Genomic DNA, 8,683 nt, shown 5'->3' with positions numbered 1-8,683 from the left:
AAGCAAAGAGGCACTGAGTTTGAAGGTAGGCCTTGAAATACATCCACAGGTACTGTCACGGTTAACTAAGCCAGAACCCAGAAGCAGACCAGGACACGGTACGTGAGACAAAGGTGAGTGTTTATTAATAGAGTCCGAGTGAAGCTGAATAATCCAGGGAACAGAGCGGGTGGCGTGGATGGGTTGTTGAGGGTGCAGTGGTTGGTCCGGTACTGGCTCGGCAGCCGCCGACCATCAGGCAGAGGTTGGGTGAAGGTTCCGGGTGAGAGACTGCAGACAGAACAAAACGGAGGTCAGTACACAGTAAGTCAAAAAGGTGCAAAACAACAAAACTAACACTACTGGCTCAGAGACTGATACGCTGACAACATACTGTTCATGGCTAACGCATCCGGCAGGAACTGGATGTTGGGCCAGAGCCTAAGAAGGGTGATGATCAGGACCAGGTGTGCAGATTGCTGATGGGATGCAGGTGCGGAAAACCAGAGCGCTCCCGGAGCGTTCCCGAACCCTCGGGAAACTGGAGAATACGAGCAGGAACACTAGTCACCAGACAGGACCCGACTCAGACAGCCGGGATCGTCACAGTACCCCCCTCCGACGAACGCCACCGGGCGGACTTCCCGGAGCGCCAGGATGGAGGCGGTAGAAGTCACTGATGAGGTCTGCGTCTAGGACCTGTCGCCGCGGAATCCAACTCCTCTCTTCAGGGCCATACCCTCCCAGTCCACGAGATACTGGAAACCCCGGCCCCGCCGTCTGGAATCCATGATGCGACGCACCGTGTAGGCAGGACCACCTCCGATCATCCGAGGAGGAGGAGGAGGAGGCGGAGGAGGCAACAGAGGACTGAGGAAGACAGGCTTGAGGCAGGAGACATGAAAGGTGGGATGGACTCTGAGCGTCCTCGGTAGTTTGAGTCGAACTGCCACTGGATTGATCACCTTCTCCACCACAAACGGACCAATGAACTTCGGTAACAACTTCCTAGACTCAGTCCGTAACGGAAGATCCCGTGTGGCCAACCAAACCCTATCTCCGATGGTATAGGTGGGAGCGGGAATCCGGCGACGATTCGCCTGGAGCTGATACCGGTCCGAAACTCTAAGGAGTGCCTTTCTGGCCCGATGCCAGGTCCGGTGGCAACGCCGAATATGGGCCTGAACAGAAGGCACTGAGAGCTCCTTCTCCTGAGAAGGAAACAGGGGAGGTTGGTAGCCATACAGGCACTGGAAGGGAGACATCCCAGTGGCAGATGTAGGAAGAGTATTGTGGGCATACTCAACCCAAGGCAACTGAGAGACCCAGGAGGTGGGGTTGGAAGAGACCAGACAGCGTAGCGTTGATTCCATCTTCTGGTTGGCTCTCTCCGCCTGACCATTGGATTGGGGGTGAAAACCAGATGTGAGACTGACCGTAGCTCCAATGGCCAAACAGAAGGACTTCCAGACAGCAGAGGTAAACTGAGGGCCACGGTCGGAAACGATATCACTGGGCAAACCGTGGACCCTGAAAACCTCCCTAACCAGGATCTCGGACGTCTCCGAGGCAGAGGGAAGCTTGGCAATTGGCACAAAGTGGGCGAACTTGCTGAATCTGTCCACGATAGTCAGAACGACCGTGTTCCCCTCAGAAGCGGGCAACCCCGTGACGAAGTCCAGGGCCAGATGCGACCATGGTCGCCGGGGAATAGGAAGGGGGTGAAGTAGTCCAGAGCTGGGCCGATTGGTACTCTTATTCTGCGCACACACTGGACAGGCAGCAACAAAACCCCGAGTATCCTCGGCCATGGCAGGCCACCAAAAACGTCTGCGAAGAAACGCCATAGTCCGAGCCACGCCAGGGTGACAAGCCATCTTGCTGGCGTGGGACCATTTGAGGACAGCAGGACGAACCGACTCAGGCACAAACAACCGACCGGGTGGACCGTTACCGGGACCGGGCTGAGTCCGAAGGGCCGCCAGCACCTCCTCCTCAATCTTCCACATAACTGCTCCCCACGACGCAGTTCCGGGGGAGGATTGTCTCGGTCTTGGACCCACTCTCCTCCGTCTTGGAGAACATCCGGGACAAGGCGTCCGCCTTGCCGTTCTTAGATCCAGGTCGGAACGTCAGGGCAAACTTGAATCGTCCGAAAAACAACGCCCACCTGGCCTGACGGGAGTTGAGACGCTTTAGCCGATTGCACGTAAGCAAGATTCTTGTGGTCCGTCCAGACAATAAACGGTTGCTCCGCCCCTCCAACCAGTGGCGCCACTCCTCCAAGGCAAGTTTCACCGCGAGAAGCTCCCGGTTACCCACATCGTAATTCCTCTCCGCAGGCGAAAGGCGACGAGAGTAGTAGGCGCAGGGATGGAGTTTACTGTCCGTGGAGCATCGCTGCGACAGGATGGCGCCAACTCCCACATCAGACGCGTCCACTTCAACGACGAACTGACGGGCCGTGTCCGGTTGAGAGAGAATCGGTGCGTTGGTGAATCGCCTCTTCAAATCCAGAAACGCTCGATCCGCCTCCGGATTCCACTTGAAGGTCCTGATGCTGGAAGTCAAGGCAGTTAACGGAGCGGCCACACGGCTGTAATCCCGGATGAATCTGCGGTAGAAATTCGCAAACCCCAAAAATCTCTGGAGCTGCAATCTCGTACCGGGCTGGGCCCATTCCAGAACCGCTCTAACCTTCTCCTGGTCCATCCTAATCTCTCCCCTGGAGATGATGTACCCGAGAAAGGATGTCGTGTGGGCGTGAAACTCGCACTTCTCGGCCTTCACAAACAGGCGATTCTCCAACAATCGCTGCAGAACCTGCCGGACATGCTGGACGTGGTCGGAAGGTTCCTTCGAGAAGATCAGAATGTCATCCAGGTAAACAAACACAAAGAGACCGATCATATCTCTCAGGACGTCGTTCACCATACTCTGGAATACCGCTGGAGCATTGGTCAGTCCAAACGGCATCACCTGATACTCGAAGTGACCCATCGGTGTATTGAAACCCGTCAACCACTCGTCCCCCTCTCTGATCCGGACCAGGTGATACGCATTGCGTAGGTCTAGCTTGGTGAACACCGTAGCACCCTGTAAGGAGTCGAAGGCAGAACTCATCAAGGGCAGGGGATACTTGTTCTTGACCGTGATGTCATTCAACCCCGATAATCAATACACGGTCGAAGAGAGCCATCCTTCTTACCCACAAAGAAGAATCCTGCCCCCAGGGGGTGATGACGAGGGACGAACGAGACCAGCAGCTAGGGACTCCTTGATGTAGGTCTCCAACGCCTCACGTTCAGGTCGGGAGATACTGTATAACCTTCCCTTGGGGTAGACAGCTCCAGGGACCAGGTTGATGGCACAATCATATGGTCGGTGGGGAGGGAGTGACAGAGCCTTCTGCTTACTGAAAACTTCCCCCAAATCGTGATATGTCTCGGGAACCAGGGACAAATCTGGGGGTTTAGCCTCAATCACCTGACTGGGAACCGAATGGGGGCAGGCAGTCTTGAGACAGTTAGCATGACAATCAAGGCTCCAACTCGTTACCTTGCCCGTCACCCAATCGAACGTGGGATTGTGTTCCTTCAGCCAGGGGTATCCAAGGACCAGAGGAACATGGGAAGACGGCAGAATGAAGAATGAAATCATCTCAGAATGATTCCCCGACAACCGCATCTTAACCGGTTCAGTCCTCATCGTGATACGTGCCAGACTACTGCCGTTCAGAGTGGTAGCTTCAATGGCTTCCGGCAATTGCTCCTTGGAAAGCCCCAGCTGTTCCACCAACTCGGCATCTAGAAAGCTTCCATCGGCACCTGAATCGATAAAAGCGTTAATCGCTAAGCTCTGATTCCTGTTCATAAGGGTAGCCGGGAAACGGGGTCTGACAGAGGTATTGAGAGGTCGAAACTGGCTCGCTAAAAGTCCTCCCAACTTTAGCGAGCCGCGCAGTTTGACGACCCGACTGGATCCTGAGAAGCTGATCGGTTGGACGGAACCCATTGCTTCTCCCTCCTTCGCTCTCGGACTCGATCATCCACCCGAATAGACAAAGCTACCAAGCTGTCCAGGTCACTAGGCTCCGGATAGGAGATCAGCTCATCCTTGAGCTGCTCCGACAGACCCTGGTAAAAGGCCGCTTGCAGAGACTCCTCGTTCCACCCACTCTCCACAGCCAACGTCTTGAACTCGATCACGAAGTCGGCCACGCTGCGAGTTCCTTGGCGAAGCGAAAACAGGCGCCTAGCTGCGTCCCTCCCTCGGACGGAATGGTCGAAGAGCTTCCTCATCTCGGCCGTGAACCCCTGGTATGAAGCCATGCAGGGATCCTGTCGTTCCCAAACGGCTGAAGCCCACTCCAGCGCTCGACCACGCAGCAACTCAATCACAAAGGCTATCCTAGCCTTGTCTGTGGCATAAGAGTAGGGCTGTAGATCGAACACTAGTCCACACTGCATAAGGAAGGAACGGCATCTTCCCCAGCTCTCCCTCATACTTATCCGGCGTCGGAACCTTGGGCTCACGGATGGACACAGCTTCAGAAGCGGCAGGCGAGATGGGTGAAACCGGTAGTGGATCCTCCACCGGACACTTGCGTTGGTTCTGGACCTCCGTCAGACCGGTAGAAAGGTTCCGAACTGACAACGCGATCTCCTGTAGTACCGTGCTATGATGGCCCAACATCTTCTCCTGCTGGGTAATAGCATGGCGAACAGAGTCCAGGTCCGCTGGGTTCATTACTGGCCGGATCGTTCTGTCACGGTTAACTAAGCCAGAACCCAGAAGCAGACCAGGACACGGTACGTGAGACAAAGGTGAGTGTTTATTAATAGAGTCCGAGTGAAGCTGAATAATCCAGGGAACAGAGCGGGTGGCGTGGATGGGTTGTTGAGGGTGCAGTGGTTGGTCCGGTACTGGCTCGGCAGCCGCCGACCATCAGGCAGAGGTTGGGTGAAGGTTCCGGGTGAGAGACTGCAGACAGAACAAAACGGAGGTCAGTACACAGTAAGTCAAAAAGGTGCAAAACAACAAAACTAACACTACTGGCTCAGAGACTGATACGCTGACAACATACTGTTCATGGCTAACGATCCGGCAGGAACTGGATGTTGGGCCAGAGCCTAAGAAGGGTGATGATCAGGACCAGGTGTGCAGATTGCTGATGGGATGCAGGTGCGGAAAACCAGAGCGCTCCCCGGAGCGTTCCCGAACCCTCGGGAAACTGGAGAATACGAGCAGGAACACTAGTCACCAGACAGGACCCGACTCAGACAGCCGGGATCGTCACAGGTACACCTCCAATTGACTCAAATGTGTCACGCCCTGGCTCTGGGGACTCTTGTATGTTGAGCCAGGGTGTTAGTTTAGTTGTGTAGAGTCTATGTTTCGTGTTTCTATGGAATGTTCTAGGTTATGTGTTTCTGTGTTGGCCGGGGTGGTTCTCAATCAGAGGCAACGAGAATCAGCTGTTGCTTGTTGTCTCTGATTGGGAACCATACTTAGGCAGCCTTGTGTGCACTTGTTATTCGTGGGATCTTGTTCCGTGTAGGTTTGTGTATGTTACCGAGGACTTCACGTATCGTTTTGTTGTTTTGTGTATTTGAAAGTACTAAAATAAAAGTATGTACTCATATCACACTGCGCCTTGGTCCGCTCCTTTTGACGATCGTGACAAAATGATGTCAATTAGCCTATCAGAAGCTTCTAAAGCCATGACATCATTTTCTGGAATTTTCCAAGCTGTTTAAAGGCACAGTCAACTTAGTGTATGTAAACTTCTGACCCACTGGAATTGTGATACAGTGAATTATAAGTGAAATAATCTGTCTGTAAACAATTGTTGGAAAAATTACTTGTGTCATGCACAAAGTAGATGTCCTAACCGACTTGCCAAAACTATAGTTTGTTAACAAGACATTTGTGGAGTGGTTGAAAAACAAGTTTTAATGATTCCAACCTAAGTGTATGTATACTTCCGACTTCAACTGTGCATATAGGTAGGGATAAAGTGACTAGGCAACAGGAGAGATCATAAACAGTAGCAGCAGCGTATGTGATGAGTCAAAATGGCTTGGGGGTAGAAGCTGTTCAGGGTCCTGTTGGTTGCAGACTTGGTGCATTGGTACCGCTTGCCGTGCGGTAGCAGAAAGAACAGTCTATGACTTGGGTGGCTGGAGTCTTTGAAAATGTTTAGGGCGTTCCTCAGACACTGCCTGGTATAGAGGTCCTGGATGGCAGAGAGCTCGGCCCCAGTGATGTACTGGGCTGTACGCACTACCCTCTTTAGCGCCTTACAGTCGGCTGCCAAGCAGTTGCCATACCAAGCAGTGATGCAGCCAGTCAGGATGCTCTCAGTGGTGCAGCTGTAGAACCTTTTGAGGATCTGAGGGTCCATGCCAAATCTTTTCAGCCTCTTGAGAGGGAAGTGGCGTTGTTGTGCCTTCTTCATGACTGTGTTGGTGTGTGTGGACCATGTTAATTCCTTAGTGATGTGGACATTGAACTTCAAGCTCTCCATAGTGTTTGTTTACATTTACTTTGTTTAAAAACATTGGAGTAAAACAAGCTTATATTTTGGGGTCTGATAGGGTAGGACAAATTAACTAAGCTCATGAAGCATTTATAAATTATAGTTTTCAATGGATACATATAATTGATTTATAAGTCCAAAAATGGATGTATCAACTGCTGATTGCCCCTTCAATTCCGACTGAGATTATTTTGTATAACTCATAATGCTATGAAGCATTTTCAGATATTCAAGTGTTGAGAGTTTGCCGAGTTTTTCCTAGCCCAAGCAAACAATCAACTTGAGTTTGTGATTAATCTTTGTGAGAACAAGTCAATAAATCGTTGATTGACTAAAACTGTGTAGTCTACTTTATTAGATTGCTTCAAACAGAGACGAAATGTAGGATAGCCTATGTTATCTGCAATTATTAATGCATTTGGCCTAACTAACATCTCTTTAAAATCATGGTCTTTCAGATATTGCTCAAGACGACTACATTTTATGAAACAATACTCAATGAGTATTAGAAAACTCAAAGATGGGGGAAAAAGACATAGGTCTGTAAAAATGGTTGTCAAAAATGTGACATTCCAATTAATATGCTAAACATTTCTCAATTTTTTAAGATTTGGTTATGGGATATTTTACTCCCTGACAGTCAGTTTAAGATGGATTAAATTAACCAATTGCATTAATGTATACAAACTTAAAATATTGCCTACCATTAATATATACCGCACTTGACCCACGGACCTGATTAAAAATCCTAATTTAATAGGCTAACTATTTAGTGATAGGCCCCTACATTCGTTTATAACAATATGATATATGTGTAATATTGCCTAACAGTTGTGTGATCAAATATGAATTATTAAAAAGGTGAATTGGAAATGCGCGTCCTTCAGGCCTACACGCACCTCGGCCGACGCGCCTGTCAAACCATCGAACCAAACACGTTTTCTCATGAACAGTTGCTGTTCGTAATGAATGCAGCGTAGTGTGTTCGTTCCTATTCATTGAAAAGATGACACATACAATTATAGCAAGCAACTAAAACAGTCGGCCTTGAGTTTGCATTGACATAACTATTTTCCTTGACAGTAGGCGTATTGAGTGAGAAAGCATCAGACTTTATTTCATCTGAATTGTGTGAATTATAGGCCTACATGTTCACTTACGCAGCCAAAGAAGACGACAATCACTTTACAGTTAAAAATGAAATAGGCCTATTCAATAAATATACTGCGAGTGTAGGCCAATTATCTTGAAACGATTGTTTAACGGAATTCTAAATCTTCTACACATTTTTATCAAATATTTCGAGAACAATGTGTTTTATATCTCACACCAACTAAGGCTGCTGTTTCTTATCGCAGGATAAGGATTTGAGACGTTGAGGGGTCTATCGTGCTCTCTCTCTCTATCTCTCTATCTCTCTATATCGCTATCTCTATCTCTATCTCTATCTCTCTCTCTCTCTCTCTCTCTCCCCCAGGGCCCCATAGAGGAAAGAGAACACCTACAGGTCAGAGGGCGCAAGGAGAGAGAGGAGAGGTGGGGGCCTGCGGAACACTGCACATGAAGTTTAGAAACAGTCGCTGTCTGATATTCGCTAAACACCCTCACATCGCCTAGTTATCAATAGCAGGTTGATATTTGTCCATCATTAATTTATCTGGCAGTTGAAATGCTTATAACACCACAGATTGGTAGCAGTAGACTAGGCCTAATGTCTACTATAGAGTCAACATTGACTCTATAGGCCTATCTCTGTGATCATTAACAGTGTAACCAAACCGTGCGGGTCCGCGGGGGTCAATCGTGTGAGCGCGGTGACGTGTGTGGTGTACGTGGCGACGGAAACCGTTATTAGAGCATCCCCCCCCAACACAACACACACCATCTCCACGCCACAACAGCCACAATCCCAATGTCACTCCATGACAGCACATTCTCTATGTGAATTCCCCAACGCACAGACGTATGGACTGCTTCATATGAGACCGTCGAGGACTGTTGACAGACTAGTAGGCTACAGACCGAATAGACCATCAATGTCCCAGCGCTGAACTGACATCTGAACACGGTAAGACACAACAATTGTTTAAATAACCTGGTCTGTTTTGGAGAGGTGCATGACCTACAGGCTATAGTTGTTTGTCTTTTTATTTGTGATAAAAA

At 49.6% G+C, this 8,683-nt stretch overlaps 1 pseudogene; it reads left to right on the top strand.

The window, feature by feature from the left end:
* Positions 1-8,411: 8,411 nt before the first annotated feature.
* LOC121573825 overlaps positions 8,412-8,683 on the top strand; it is a 40,360-nt pseudogene continuing 40,088 nt past the window's right edge.

The sequence above is a fragment of the Coregonus clupeaformis genome, chromosome 18 (assembly GCF_020615455.1).
Source record: "Coregonus clupeaformis isolate EN_2021a chromosome 18, ASM2061545v1, whole genome shotgun sequence".
In the NCBI taxonomy this organism is placed as follows: domain Eukaryota; kingdom Metazoa; phylum Chordata; class Actinopteri; order Salmoniformes; family Salmonidae; genus Coregonus; species Coregonus clupeaformis.
The sequence above is the reverse complement of the archived record's forward strand: the minus strand, read 5'-3'. Positions and strand labels throughout refer to the sequence as shown.